The sequence below is a fragment of the Octodon degus genome, unplaced genomic scaffold (assembly GCF_000260255.1).
Source record: "Octodon degus isolate 3935 unplaced genomic scaffold, OctDeg1.0 scaffold00130, whole genome shotgun sequence".
NCBI classification, from domain to species: domain Eukaryota; kingdom Metazoa; phylum Chordata; class Mammalia; order Rodentia; family Octodontidae; genus Octodon; species Octodon degus.
In genome coordinates this window covers 6,904,816-6,918,871 of record NW_004524706.1, presented here as the reverse complement: position 1 = coordinate 6,918,871, position 14,056 = coordinate 6,904,816, and the positions used below count along the sequence as shown (strand labels likewise).

Here is a 14,056-nt window from a genome sequence, read left to right as displayed (position 1 = left end):
AAAAAAAAAAAAAAAAAAAAAGCCATTCTTGAACAAGGCTCTAGCTATAACTTTCAACTTCTGCATTCTCCTAATATCACCTACTAGTTTTGCTTTCTTTTTACCTTATAAGACCAGTATTAGTAAAACAATACTTTAAAAAACTACCTATATGGGGGCTGGTGAGATGGCTCAGTAGTCTAAAGCACCTACTTAGAAAAAGCTTAGCAAAGCACAGGAACCGCGGTTCAATCCCCCAGCACCACATGCCGGCCGGCCCCACCCCCTGGTGGGCTGAGCTGGCCACACACACACACACACACACACACACACACTAAATAAATAAACAAATAAATAAAATTTTTAAAAAAAACTACCTATATGAATTTTTAATTTTTTCTTTTTTTTTTTTAAGATAGGGTCTTTATATACTCCAGGCTGCCCTCAAACTCATGTCAGTCCTTCTGCCTCAGCCTCCTGCATGCTAGGATTGTGAATATATACCACCAGCATCCATTTGTTGTTGTGAAAAAGGGGGAATGCTGGGAATTAAAAGCAGGGCCTCTGCACTGAGCTATACCTCCAGTCCCTTTTTATTTTTTATTTTGAGATAAGTCTCACTATAATACCAAGGCTGGGCTCAAACTTGTGATTCTCCTGCCTCAGCTTCCCAAACAGCTGGGATTATATATTTGAGCCACTGCACCTGGATTTTCTATCATTAAAAAGGACAAATGGGAAAAGGATGACTGTAAAATGAAAAGGCTGAACCCAGAAAACAATAAACCAAATGACCTCTTTCTCATCATTTCTAGCCCCCAATACTACCTCTGTCTACTCAAAGATGTAGGGCTCCAAGGTACATAGCAAGATACTAGTACAGAGTCAAATCCTTCATCCAGTGGGATCTATGAACAATGTGGATGATTGGAGCCAAGAAGGAAAGTGTAGAATTTTCAACAATTTTTCTTGTTCAAATGAACTAAGTATTAAGGAGTAACAATTCCTGAGAAAGGAAAGGGCAACAGAAGACCTTTATCTGACATCAAAGTAGAACTACTATAAGCCTGTTTCCATTTAGTTCCAAATCCTACTCTACCTATCATTCTGAAAACCATTTTGTCAGTTGCTCTCCGTCATCCTGCTTCTGTATTAACTGTTTTCCCACCAGGGAAATATTAACTGCATTGGGAAAACAGGAAAGTAGACAACATTTATCTTTTATTACCTAAGCCTCACACTCAGCTCCCATTTCTTGATATAATGAAAAGCAGCAAAACCCACCATGAAGTTTCTGTTTTATGCTAGCCTAGTTCCACTCCCATCATCACCCTGGACTAATCAACAGGAGAGAATGTGGCCTGAGTTCATACCAATAACAACCATCACTACAGCTTGAATTGTTTTCCAAGAAGTGTTACTGTGCTGACACATTAAAAACAAAACAAACCCCAAAAGCAAGCAAACAAATCAAACCTCACTGAGGTGCAGACTGTTTAGGAAGGTGCTGGCACATGATGGCCACAGTTGCTCCTCTGATCATGTCCTCCTCATGCTCCTGACACTTGCTTTGAGCCTCAACCCACAGTTACACAAACCTGCAGGGTCAGAACAACCTTCTGCCTCTCTGGCTGTGGCTGCTTTGGAGCTTGTGAACAGCCTACTAGTGAGGGAGTAGTTTTCTAAAGACAGTTCCTCTCAAACTACCAGAGTGCCAACCCCTGGGCTTTAAGGAAACTGTTTTTGAAAAGCTATCACACTTACGCTAAAAAGTCCCTTATGTCATAAAGGATGGTCAGTCTATGGTCCTCACATCATACAATGAATACAGAGCTTCAGAAACACAAGTATCTGCATTAAGATTCTGTCACCTGGCTTTTCAGCCTTGTGTGTATCTGAGTAGTCTGGCTATACCTCAGTGAAAAAGTAGAGGGCTAGACACAGAGGTTGGCAGTCCAGAAAATATCACACACCAATTTGACTCACATCCTGAATAGCAAGAGTTACACTATTACTGTCAACCACAGATTGCAGTCCAAAGGATTTTCAAAAAAAAAAAAACAAAAAAATTCTTTAAAAACTCAGAGGCCAGGCATGATGGTGCACACCTGTTAACCCGGCACTTAGGAGGCTCAGGCAGGAGGATTCCTGTAAGTTTGAGGCCAGCCTTAAATACATAGAGAGCCTGTCTCAAAACAAACAAACAAACAACAACAACAAAAGACAAAACTCCTCCAAGAGTTGTATATAACTTTCCTTCTTAGTGTGGAAATCCAATTGCTATAGAGGTGTCACTGTTACCTATAGTCCACTACGTAAGGTTGATTTCCACTAAGTGTTCCTAAGAATGTTTAAAACAAACTTTCTGAAAAACCCACATTCATTTATGAGCAGATCCCCTATAATGCTGTTACAACTCCACAGTTATCCATTTTAATGCCAGCAGTATTACAAGAGAAACCAAGCTCAGCATTGGTTATATCCCACTATTCAACATCTACTCCATGCAAAGATAAAAAAATGACTCTGCCATTCTCTCTTATCTAATGATTCCCAAACACTGTACACCCCATCCCAGCAACCTCATTGTCTTGCTACGTAACACGCACGTGTAAGTACATGTGCACACATTATTATGAGGCCCATGGAGTCTCTTGCCCATCCATATAATGTACTTTTTCATTTTTTCCCCCTACTTTTCCAATGCTATCTTTTTTCAATCTGTTAGGAGTCTCCAAACTCACCAAAGAGGGAACTGAGATGCCTACCCATGGGGCAACCTATCCCCAGGAAATTTTGTAAATCGCTCATCAGTAGCATGCTAGGGCAGCTAGGTAGTATCAGTTGGTCAAAGCCTACCCAAGAAACTGCCTTTCTACCCCACTTTTTGTTACTCTGAAATCCTAAGCAGAAGTCACTAGGCCAATAAAAGTTCTTCAAACATGGGTGAACAATGTCAATCCTCTACACACCCAAATATCCATGTGCTAGGCATTATGCCATCAGGATCTTCCTGATCATCATCCACATCTCTGAATTCTTATTGATTTGTGACCTTTGTAATCGTTCATAACAAACAAAACCACCACTTATGTCTCACCACAAACCTCACAAATAAAGTATGTTAAAACAGCAAACAACTTCAAGCACAAACTTTTTCAAGCCAAGATGGTGGCTCACACCTGTAATTCCAGCACTTGACAGGCTAAGGCAAAAGGATTCCTGCAGTTTCAAGGCCACTGTTGGGTACACATTAAGTTCAAGATCAGCTTAGACTATTTAGCAAGACTGTCTCAAAAACAAACTTTTTGCCCTACCTGACCCCTCATAACTCTAAGCCCCTAATCCTGCAAAGCAAAGGAGAACAGGAAAACAAGCCCTCTCCTCCTATACAACACAAAATGAGTATTATCATTAGCCTCTTTTCCACAGGAAAGGGATTACATCAATTTCAGCAGGAGCTCAGCCCTCTAGGGAGAAAGGGAAGCACACTGAAGACAGCTACCTCATCACCACCCCTTCATCATCCCTCAGCCTTTCACACTCATTTCAGAGGCTCACAGAGGCCTCGTCCTCCTCCCCTATACTTCAACTTCATCCCAACTCACTACAGCACGTAGGCAGGTAAATAGCCTTGACTGACAGTAAGCATTAGGTAGTGCTGCACCTTGAGAGTCAACCCTGCCAGATAGCTCCTGCAATTATGCCACCTGGCTACCCAGAAGCACAAGTTCCTCAGAGACAACAAGACTTGGTTGCAAGTGTCAAGGGATGGGCCTGAAATAGATTCTGCTTGCCAGGCCCCAGCAGTCAGTAACTCAGAGTATTCCACATGGGGGACATTTAAGAAATATTCTCTCTGCTTACCGTAATCCATTTTAAAAGGCTTGAGGGCCAGGAATCCAAACAGTGATTAGACTGCTTTTGAGCATGCCCACCTACCTCCTCCAGACCCCACGATGGCGTGTGGCTGACCTCCAAAGAAAGAGTGCCATCTTCTTCTGTGAAGGATATAGAGCTCTTTTCAGGTTCTGTATCTTTAGGCTGAGTCCCATGTAAGCACAGCCCATCACTGCCGTAGCCAGAGGATGAGGGCAAAATACTCACAGTCATGCCACTGATGGACAAATTACTCTGAGAAGCAGGTAATTTGAGGCCCTGGGGGGGCACTTGACCCACCTGGCCAGATTCTGTGTATCTAGGGCCTGCTGACTGGCCCAGTAGTGATGAAGGAACAGAACTTTCAGCAGTCTGGGAACCCACCGGAGGGGCTCTCAAAATATTGGCTCCCTCCCTGACACTCCAGCTGTCAGAAAGTTGGTCTTGACTTCTTGTGTTACTGGGGTAGTCTTTCCCAGGCAAAGTGCTACTCTGAAATCCAAGCTGAGCACTTCCCCTTTCCACTGCAGTCTTGCTTTGCAAAGGCAGCAGCACAGCTCTGCTGCTGCAGGATGCTGTCCTCGGAAATTCCACCAGTTGGCTCACTGATCGCTCACAGTTCCTCTCTGCTGGGTTATCGAGTAGGTGAGCAATGACAGTCATCCCCTCTTCCAGGGAATCCCAGACCTCTCCAGCAGTGGATGAATCATTCTCTAACAAAAGATGGGCAGTCTGGATCTCCCCTTGGAATCTCTCCTTCACCTGCACAATCATTCCCTGATCACCCACCTGTGAGCTCTGGGCTGAGTCCCCAGGCAGCGAAATGTCTGAGGGGTGATGCTCTGCCCCTCCCACTCCGTTCTCCTTCTGGAGACTCACTGTTAACTTCCTTCGGGTTTCAGTCTCTTCAGTAACTCCAGTTCCTTCCAAGGGTTCTTCCTTGTGAGATGCCCCCGGAGCAGAGATTTTCTTCCCCTTCCACTTCTTTTTGAACCGAACCCTTTTCTTAGGCGATATGGGAGCCTTCTCTGGAACAGCTATTGACTCTTTCGGCTCCTTAACACAGCCCAGTGAATTTCCCATTTCTTTCCTCTCCTAATCCTAGCAAAAATGCAGCTAAACCAGTCCTACGATCCCAGAAAAATGCCAACCTTGGCTTCATCTGGTCTGATGCACACTTAAAAACATGCACTATGCCAGCAATCCCTCCAATTCTTTCTCCCTCCCTCCCTCCCTCTCCGTCTCTTCCAGCCGCTGCCGATTCAGACAGCCATCTTACAGGCTCAGAGCTGCAACAAGACAAATTCAAAGCATCTCACTGCAGTTCAGAAATCACTTGACCTAAAAGCAGACAGAAACCGGATTGGCTGCAGCTTCGTCTCTCCAAATATGAGGTAATTGGAGCACTGCCCTCAGTAACACAAACAGAAAGCAAAAGGGAGCTAGGAGCCTGGGGAGAAGGCAAAAACAGCAGAGGGTGAGGAGGAGCAGGGGAATGTAAGAGTAAATGGAAAAGGGAGGGGAAAGGAAGAGAGGTAATGTAAAGGAAGAAGGAGGAGAACAATATCAAAAACGGAAAAACCAAACCAGCTCAGCTGGTTCCAACCAGCAAGGAAAGGGAAGGGTCATGGAGAGGGAGGGCTGGGAAAGCTGCAATTATGGCTTCTAAACTACAAAAATCAAACAATTTTTATTGATGCACCCAGATGCACAAAGGAGAACTAAGAAGATATACATAATCTCAGTTTTCTTCAGACCACAATACACTTATTGTAATCAAATTTTAACCCAAAGACAGACCAGAGCCTACTCCCAGTTTAAAAACAAAAACACGGGCTTTGAACCTCTAGTCTCCTATAGCATTTATTTTCCTTCTCTTTCCTAAAAACAGAAAAACCTGGTAACCAGTTTTGAGTGCAGTCTGTAAAGCTGAATGAGAATGATACTGCTTCCAAACACAACAGAGATACAAGATCACCAATGAGCAGCATTTGACACAAACGCTCAACAAAAATCACTGATGGTGCAGCTGCCACCAATAGCTAACACTTCTTTGCACACCTGTTGTGTGCCAAGTGTGAACATGATTATCTCATTTAACCCTCATAGTAACCATGTGCAGTCAAAACTATCATTTGTATTCATTCACTCAGATAAAGAAGCAGATGTTTAAGAAAGTTGATTTATTTTTCCATCATTAAATACCTAATAAGTGAAAAAAACAGATATGAACCTATTTAAAGCTTTTTATTTCAACCACATTTATGTTACCTTACCTCCTAACTATAGCAGGAGTGTAAATCTGCATAAACAGATTCTGAAATAGCAACTGGACTTTGCATGGACCATGAGTACCAACAAAGGGGAATGCCTGATACCAAATTCAAGAAAGAGAAGCTTCTGAAAATGAGGCCCAGGTGATTTTTACTCAAACTGCAGCAGGAAAGAAGTCTGAATTAGACTGTAAAAACTGGACTAAAACATTAATCTGTAATAAAGTTTTTCTTCACCACAATTTTTACTACAGCATCTGACAGAAGAGAAAAAACTATGATTCAAAAGGTTCTGAATAAAGTGGAAGAAAAGAAACTACATTATTTCTTCCTTGTGGCTGCTTTTCTCCTCTGTGGTTCTGGGGCTTAAACCCAGAGTCTAGTGCATGATAGGTGAGTGCTCTACCACTGAGCCACATCTCCAGCACAGTTTTGTTTTGTTATTGTTATTTGTTTTGTCCCCCTCCTCTTTTTTAAAGACAGGTGCCTTGTTATGTTGCCCAGGATAGCCTTATTAAACTTCGCTTCAGCTCCTGCTGCAGACCATAGTCACACACTGCCAGATCTGGTTACACTGTTGATTCTGTACCAAAAGTATCCAGACCACTCTGTTGGATACAACAGAGGGAAGCAACTTGGCTCAGCATAAGCCCTAATGGTCCTCCACAGAAGGAAGGCAGCAAGAAACCCTAAAATAGGAGCCCCCCTGAAGGCTCCCACCTGTCTTGTGCAGTGGGCATCTCCCCTCAGCTTTCCTTAAGGTTGACTGCAAAGCTGCAGCACCATCTTATTGCTATCAGAAAGCGCAACACAAACCAAAAGAAAAGGGCATGGGGAACTCAGAGGACAGCAAATAGCTTAATCAGCAAAAAACCTAACATTACAGCATGGAGTTCTCTAGGTAGGTACCAGACTTTCACTCCTCCAAAGAAGAAAATGGGAACTCTGAAGTTGCACATCCCAGGGCTTGAGCTTGAACTTTATTACTAAAATACAAGCAAAAGAAATGTCTGAAAAGTACTGAACTTGGGGCAAGAGAATCAGCTGCTTAAAATGATTCCTGTCTCTCTAGAATTTCTCTGATAAACTTCACAGAACCTAGCACATTTACTTCTGTGGACAATTTTCATTTTTAAATATCTACACACATCAGATCTATCAGGCCTCTGCTTCCTCCTGCCCCAGAGAAAAAATAACTCAGGATAGGGCCGGGGAGATGGCTCAGTAGAATAAACGCTTCCCTGGCTAGCACAAGGGCCTGAGTTCAATCCCTGGTTCTGCAAAACAAACAAATAAAAAAATACCTCAGAATAAAAGCAGAGATTTTAGTAGACTGTCACTAGGTTCAAATTCCCAGTTTGCTTAATTTATAAGGTAGGAAGCTTAACTAGTTTACTAGGTGATTCAATTGTCTTACCTGTGAAATGTGGACACTACCACATACTTAATGGGATTGTAGACAGAGCTAATGAAATAATGTCTGTAAAGTACTTGCCTCAGTGCCTGATCTACAGTAAATCCCTTTTCTTCCCATTTGTTTCTAGAGCTAAAAGTTATCAGGCATCCTCAGGCCACAAGGGGATCCCAATATATTCTTTCCTTATGAGTTCTTACTTAAAGGAGCAATGATCTACAAGTCAAGGCCTGAATGTCTGTCTTTCTCAGGAGCTGCTTCCACTATCTTACTAAGTTAACTCTGATCACAAAACTGTCCCTGTGACCATTTTCTCAATTAAGCTGGGTCCTATTGCCTTCTAGTAAAGCAGACTTTGGGGGTCCACCTATTCTCTTGGCGTCTTCTCCTTTGGCTTTTTCCAGTTAACTGTTTACTACGCATATCTGCACTTATAGAGAGAACCATTCATTTTATTGCTTTTGGTGGGGATTTTTTGGTTGAATTGTTTTTTAGGGGACATTTATTTTTGTTTTTGGTGCCAAGGACCAAACTCAGGACTTCCAGCTTGCTAGGCCAGCATTCTACCACTGAGCCAAATCTCCAGCCCCATGCCATTCACGAATTTGTCTCATTCCACAAACATGAATGATGCCTCATCTAATATACAAAGCATAAAGTGCACAAAAAATTAGACTATAAGTCTAGACAGCTAAAAGTACCCTTTACCTGAATTCTTTGAATTTTTTCTAAATACCAAGATGCTAGACCTACAATATATTTAATGAACATGAGTTGAAAACTAATTTGGCTATAGTATGAATATAAATAACTGATAATATCTTTTTAAAAAATATAAACCCTAACAAATAAAATATATAAAAGTAGCCTTGGGTAAAACAAGGACAAAGAATTCTATTTTAGTATCTGGATATTTGACCCAAAGAAGTCAGCTGGACTCAGTTTTAGTTTCCTCACCTGAAATAGGAGCATAAGTCCATTTATCTCATCTACCAACCTCATGGGTTGAGAACATTATGGGATAATCCATCCACTTAACAAATATTTATTGAGTGCCTATTCTAAAGAACAGAAGAAACGATATCCTTATCATTCTTAAGTTACTCCTAGTATGCGGATCAGACAGCAAACAAACAAGTTAATACATATTATGTCTAAGTGTAATTTTGTCTAACCAAATACTATAGTCCTTCTGAGAGCAATTTAGCAAAATAAATCAAAGGAAAATCTACAACCTGGCAAGTCCAGTCCAAATATCTATCCCAAAAAACTATCCTCTTTCATATAGGATATTCTCTAGCAATGAGGGATTTATTTATATAACTAAATTACACCATTACTGTGGAAGGGGTCTCCACTCACAGTATACTCTACATAAGTTAGTTAAAATGAACAAATTAAGCCTACATCATAATGGATAAACCTGAAAAACTTTAGTTTAGAACGAAGCAGGATAAGCCGAGTAAGATGGCGCACATCATCCATTATCCCAGCATTCTGGAGGAAGAAGCAGGAGGACTGTTGCAAATGTGAGACCAGCCAGGTCTACAAAGTGAGCTCAAGGCCAGTCTGAACTACATAGCAAGACCCTATCCCAAAAAGACAAAAAAAAAAAAAAAAAAAAAAAAAAAGCAGGCTATACAAAAGTTACTATCTGAAATATAAAACATGCAAACATCAGCACATAAGGTTTATGACACCTCATCATGCACTCAGGATACTATCTAAGGAGCAGACGGGCCAAGGAAGTTGACTACATCAGAAATGTTTTATTCCTTTAGGGAAAAAGAGAGCAAGAGAGAAAAAAACTCCCAGAGAAAATATTGTGCTTGCTTCAGCAGCACATATACTAAAACGGGAACAATACAGAGAAGATTAGCATGGCCCCTGCGCAAGGATGACACACAAATTTGCAAAGCATTCCATATATTTTTGTCCTCTGAATTACTATGAAGACAACAATATGCAATGTATTAATTATTGTAACTGTCCTACTAACCTGTTTTGAAATTGTTTCATTGCTATTTTATCTTTTTTCTCATTAAAATGAATAAAAATATAAGAAAATATTAACATCTGCTTAATCTGAGGTACAGAGTCTCAGGATAAATCCTGAGGGGATTTGACTGACTTTATCAGACCCAAAAGCTACAACTCTTGTTGCATAGGTCTTGCTTTATCTTGGTCTTAATCATCCAGCAGAAAAGTATAAAAACGAAGTATAAGAAGTAAAGCCATGCTGTTATGTTGAGCTGTAGGGGATTCAGGTCAACAACTTCTGACTTTGCTAGTCAAGTGGAAGACCCAATACTATTATGGACTACTGTACTATTCTGGAATATTTTGCTCAGTTCACATACCTGTAATATTTAAATGACAGAACTAAAAAAAAGGGGGGGGATACAGATGAATGACCATTTTGTATCTTGTGTATTCAAAATGGTTAGGATAGATACATAGCTATATTCTCTTAATTCAAGGAATAGAGGGATTTGTTCTAATAGTGTTTGTAAATAGTATATCATGTCTGCATCTTATATAACAAATAATCACTAAGAAGGCAGCATGCAATGTGTTAATTATTGGAACTATCCTACCAATTTGATTTGAAATTGGCTCACTGCTATTTCTCCATAAAATTATGGGAAAAAAATCTGCTTATTTATGAAGGTTAAAAACACATATAGGAATCTCATACACTTCAGTACTTGAAATTTTCCTAACTAAAAATTCAAACACAAAGAACCCCTACCATATAGAACATTTAAAAAATGTTAGAACACTGTAGAAACTATAAACCTAAGAAGATATCAATACTACCAGTATCATCAGTAGTAGCAATTTTTTTTTTATAAATATTTATTTATTTATTTAGTGTCTGTGTGTGGCCAGCTCAGCCCACCAGGGGGCGGGGCTGGCTGGCATGTGGTGCTGGGGAATTGAACCGCGGTCCCTGTGCTTTGCTAAGCTTGTTCTAAGTAGGTGCTTTAGACCACTGAGCCATCTCACCAGCCCCCAGTAGTAGCAAATTTTTAATCTCGGACCAGCATCTCCTTCAACTGAATGTTCCCTTGAAAGGACACTGGAGTGACTCATGTTTGATGTCTCTCGTCTTCATCTGGCTTGAGCATTTGGTAAGAACAACTAATGGATATTTATACAAGATAAGTGAAAAAAATACATAAACACAAAGACTGGTATGTAGTCATATCATTACTTATGATCCAAAATTACTCCTAAGATCCAAAATATGAACACAAATCACCATCAAATCCTGCAGAGAAACAAAATTAAATGGTAAATCTGCACAATGGAGGGCTACTCAACAATAGAAATGAACTACTGACACGTGTCACAATATAAGTGAAACTCAAAAATATTATGCTAAGTGAAAGCCAAATGAAAAAGATCACATGACTCCATTATATGAAATGTTCAGAATAGACAAATCTAGAGATAGAAGATAGATTAGTGGTTGCTGGGGCTGGTGATGGGAAAAGAAAATAAATGTAAAGGGACAAGAGGGATAATGAAAATGTTCCAAAACTGGACTTGATAATGGTTATACAGCTCATAAAAATTGATGAATTATGCAATTAAAATGGTTTGATTTTATTATATGTAATTATACCTCAATAAAATTTGATAGCTATAAAAAGTAAACTATAAAAAAATACACATTTTCCTAAAGTAAGCAAACAATACAATGATAAGAAAAAATAACTAAACAGGTTTTTTGTTGTTTTTGCTTTTTTTTTTTTTTTTTTTTTTTTTGGTGGAACCAGGGATTGAACTCAGGCCCCTACTGAATCATCTCCCTGGCCCCTAAACAGGTTTCTTTAAAAACAGCTAACTAGAGAGAAAAGAGAAGAATCAGAACAGGCAGACTAAAGAAAGGAGTTGGACTTTCCTGAATACACCTTGTATTGTTTTAAATTCCCCTTTGAAACAATGTAAATGATCTACACCGAGTAAAATAAAACCCAAAAAAAAAGCACTTTGGGCTGAGTGCGGTGGCACAACTGTAATAGACCTAAATATTAAACCAGAAATACTAAATCTGTTGGGGAGACAGAATAGGTAGAACTCTTGAAGATACTGATGTTAGGCAAAGAGACTTTATAAGTAAAACCCCAGTTGCACAGGAAAAAAACCAATAACTGGGATTTCATCTTATTAAAAAGCTTTTTACACAGCAAGAGAAACCACCAACACAGTGAAAAGTCAACTGACGGTGTGGGAAGAATTTTCTACTAGCACTCAGAAGGCTAAGACAGGACTGCTCTGAGTTGGAGGCCAGCCCTACAAAGTGAGTTTAAAGCCAGACTGGACAATATAGCTAGTGCCTATCTCAGAAACAAAACAAAAACAAACAATGACACTAGGGACAGAAAGAACTTCAAAAAAAATCAGAATCTTTTATGTAATACTGTTACCAACATTAATACTATTATCTTCATTCAGGTATTTTACATGTATGTGTGCATATGGAAAAGGGAATAATTACATTACTATTGCTAGGATCAAAACAATTTAAAAAAAATAAAGTCAAAGAAGTTAAATAAAATCCTGGAATCCTGGGCTGGAGAGATGGCTCAGTGGTCTAAAGCACCTACTTGGAACAAGCTTGGCAAAGCACAGGGACCACGGTTCGATCCCCAGCACCACATGCCAGCCAGCCCTGCCCCCTGGTGGGCTGAGCTGGCCACACACACACACACAATAAATAAATGTAATAAATAAAAAAAATTAAAAAAAAAAATCCTGGAATCCTAAATTTGATTCAGAAATATCAGTGTGAATTAATGATTACTTTAAAAACTGATACAGGTATTGTCCAGTTGTAAAACCCTAAAGCAATGAGCAAACCAGCAGTACTTGGACTGTGGTCAGAAATATAGAATTGGTTCTCTAGAGAAATAGAATTTCAGCGCTAGGGAGGCTTAAACAGGAGGATCACTATGAGTCCAAGCTGCACAGTGAGACCCTGTACCTAACACACACAGAAAGGGAAAGGAAAGGAAAAGGGAGAGAAAGGGAATACAGGGGAGGGTAAGGGAGAGGAAAGAGCTGGTGAGATAGCTCAGCAGACTAAGTGCCTGCTTAGGCAAGCACACAGACCAGGTTCATTCCCTAGCACTACATGCTGTGAGGGCCCTGCTCCATGCCCGCCTCCCCCAACCCCCACCCCTCGGTGCTGGGCTGGCCACTGAGACTGGGTGTGGTGGCGCACGCCTATAATCCCAGTGCTGGGAGGCTGAAACAGAGGATCACTTTTGATTTGGAGCTGTGTAGCGAGACCCTGTACCAAATACATTTAAAAAAAAAATTTTTTTTTTTCAGGCCTGGGACAAGAAATATTTAAAGAGCCTATGAGATATCTTATCACAGAAGTAAAAGAAATTATCAAAGACTACTGATGTCATGCCAAAAGACTGAGAGTTAGTTAACTTGAAAGGTTCATCTTGGCCAAAAATGTAGGTGTAACTATAGTTGACTGGAACGTATTAAGTCTGTTAAAAATTCACTGAGTTGTAGTGACTTTTTTTCCAAGGGTCACTAACATTCAGCCACCATATTTTTGACAAAGAAACTGGTTGCACGTTCATTAGAAAAAAGACAGCCTCTTTAATAAATGGTGATGGAAAAGCTGGCTTTCCATATCATTCACCATGCACTAAACTAAAATCAAAAGGGAACAAAGACCTAAATATTAAACCAGAAATACTAAATCTATTGGGGAGACAAAATAGGTAGAACTCTTGAAGATACTGATGTAGGCAAAAAGACTTCATAAGTAAAACCCCAGTTGCACAGGAAAAAAACAACAACTGAGATTTCATCTTATTAAAAAGCTTTTTACACAGCAAAAGAAACCACCAACACAGTGAAAAGTCAACTGATGGTGTGGGAAGAATTTTCTACCAGCTATTCCTCAGACAAAGGACGACTATCTAAAATATATAAAGAACTCAGCAAACCAAATCCTCCAAATTTAAAGACCCAATCCACAAATGGACATCTGAAATGAAGAGATACTTCTCAGATGAAGGAGTACAAACAGCAAAATGAGAACGTGAAAAAATATTCAACATCACTGGTCATTTAAGATATACAAATTAAAACAATGCTGAGATTCCATCTAAAACAAGACTAGAAGTCGTATTGGACCCAGCTATTCCCCTTTTTGGTATATCCCAGCATCATACCACATGTGATATATACACACCCATGTTTTTAGCAGCACAGTTTGTAATAGCTCAATCTTGGCAATGCCCAAATTCAACCAATGAATGGATGAAGATGTGGTTCTTTTATACAATGAAGTACTACTCAGCCATAAAGAAGCTTAATCTAGAGACACTTCTAGGTAAATGGATGCACTATGAGGGTTAGGGTTAGGGTTAGGGTTAGGGTTAGGGTACTCATAAGTTAGGGTTATTTACTCTTAAGTAAAATAAATGTCCAGCCCCGCCCCCTGGTGGGCTGAGCTGGCCGCACACACACACAC

The 14,056-nt window shown here is 40.1% G+C and overlaps 1 protein-coding gene and 1 non-coding gene across 2 annotated transcripts in view; one reads left to right on the top strand and one right to left on the bottom strand.

The window, feature by feature from the left end:
- Window positions 1-14,056, bottom strand: part of Macf1 (microtubule-actin crosslinking factor 1) — a 276,478-nt gene that overhangs the window by 213,371 nt on the left and 49,051 nt on the right. The window lies entirely within an intron of this gene.
- LOC111812588 lies at window positions 9,371-9,477 on the top strand. The gene has a single exon (XR_002818058.1). It is a non-coding gene; the product is annotated as a U6 spliceosomal RNA (small nuclear RNA).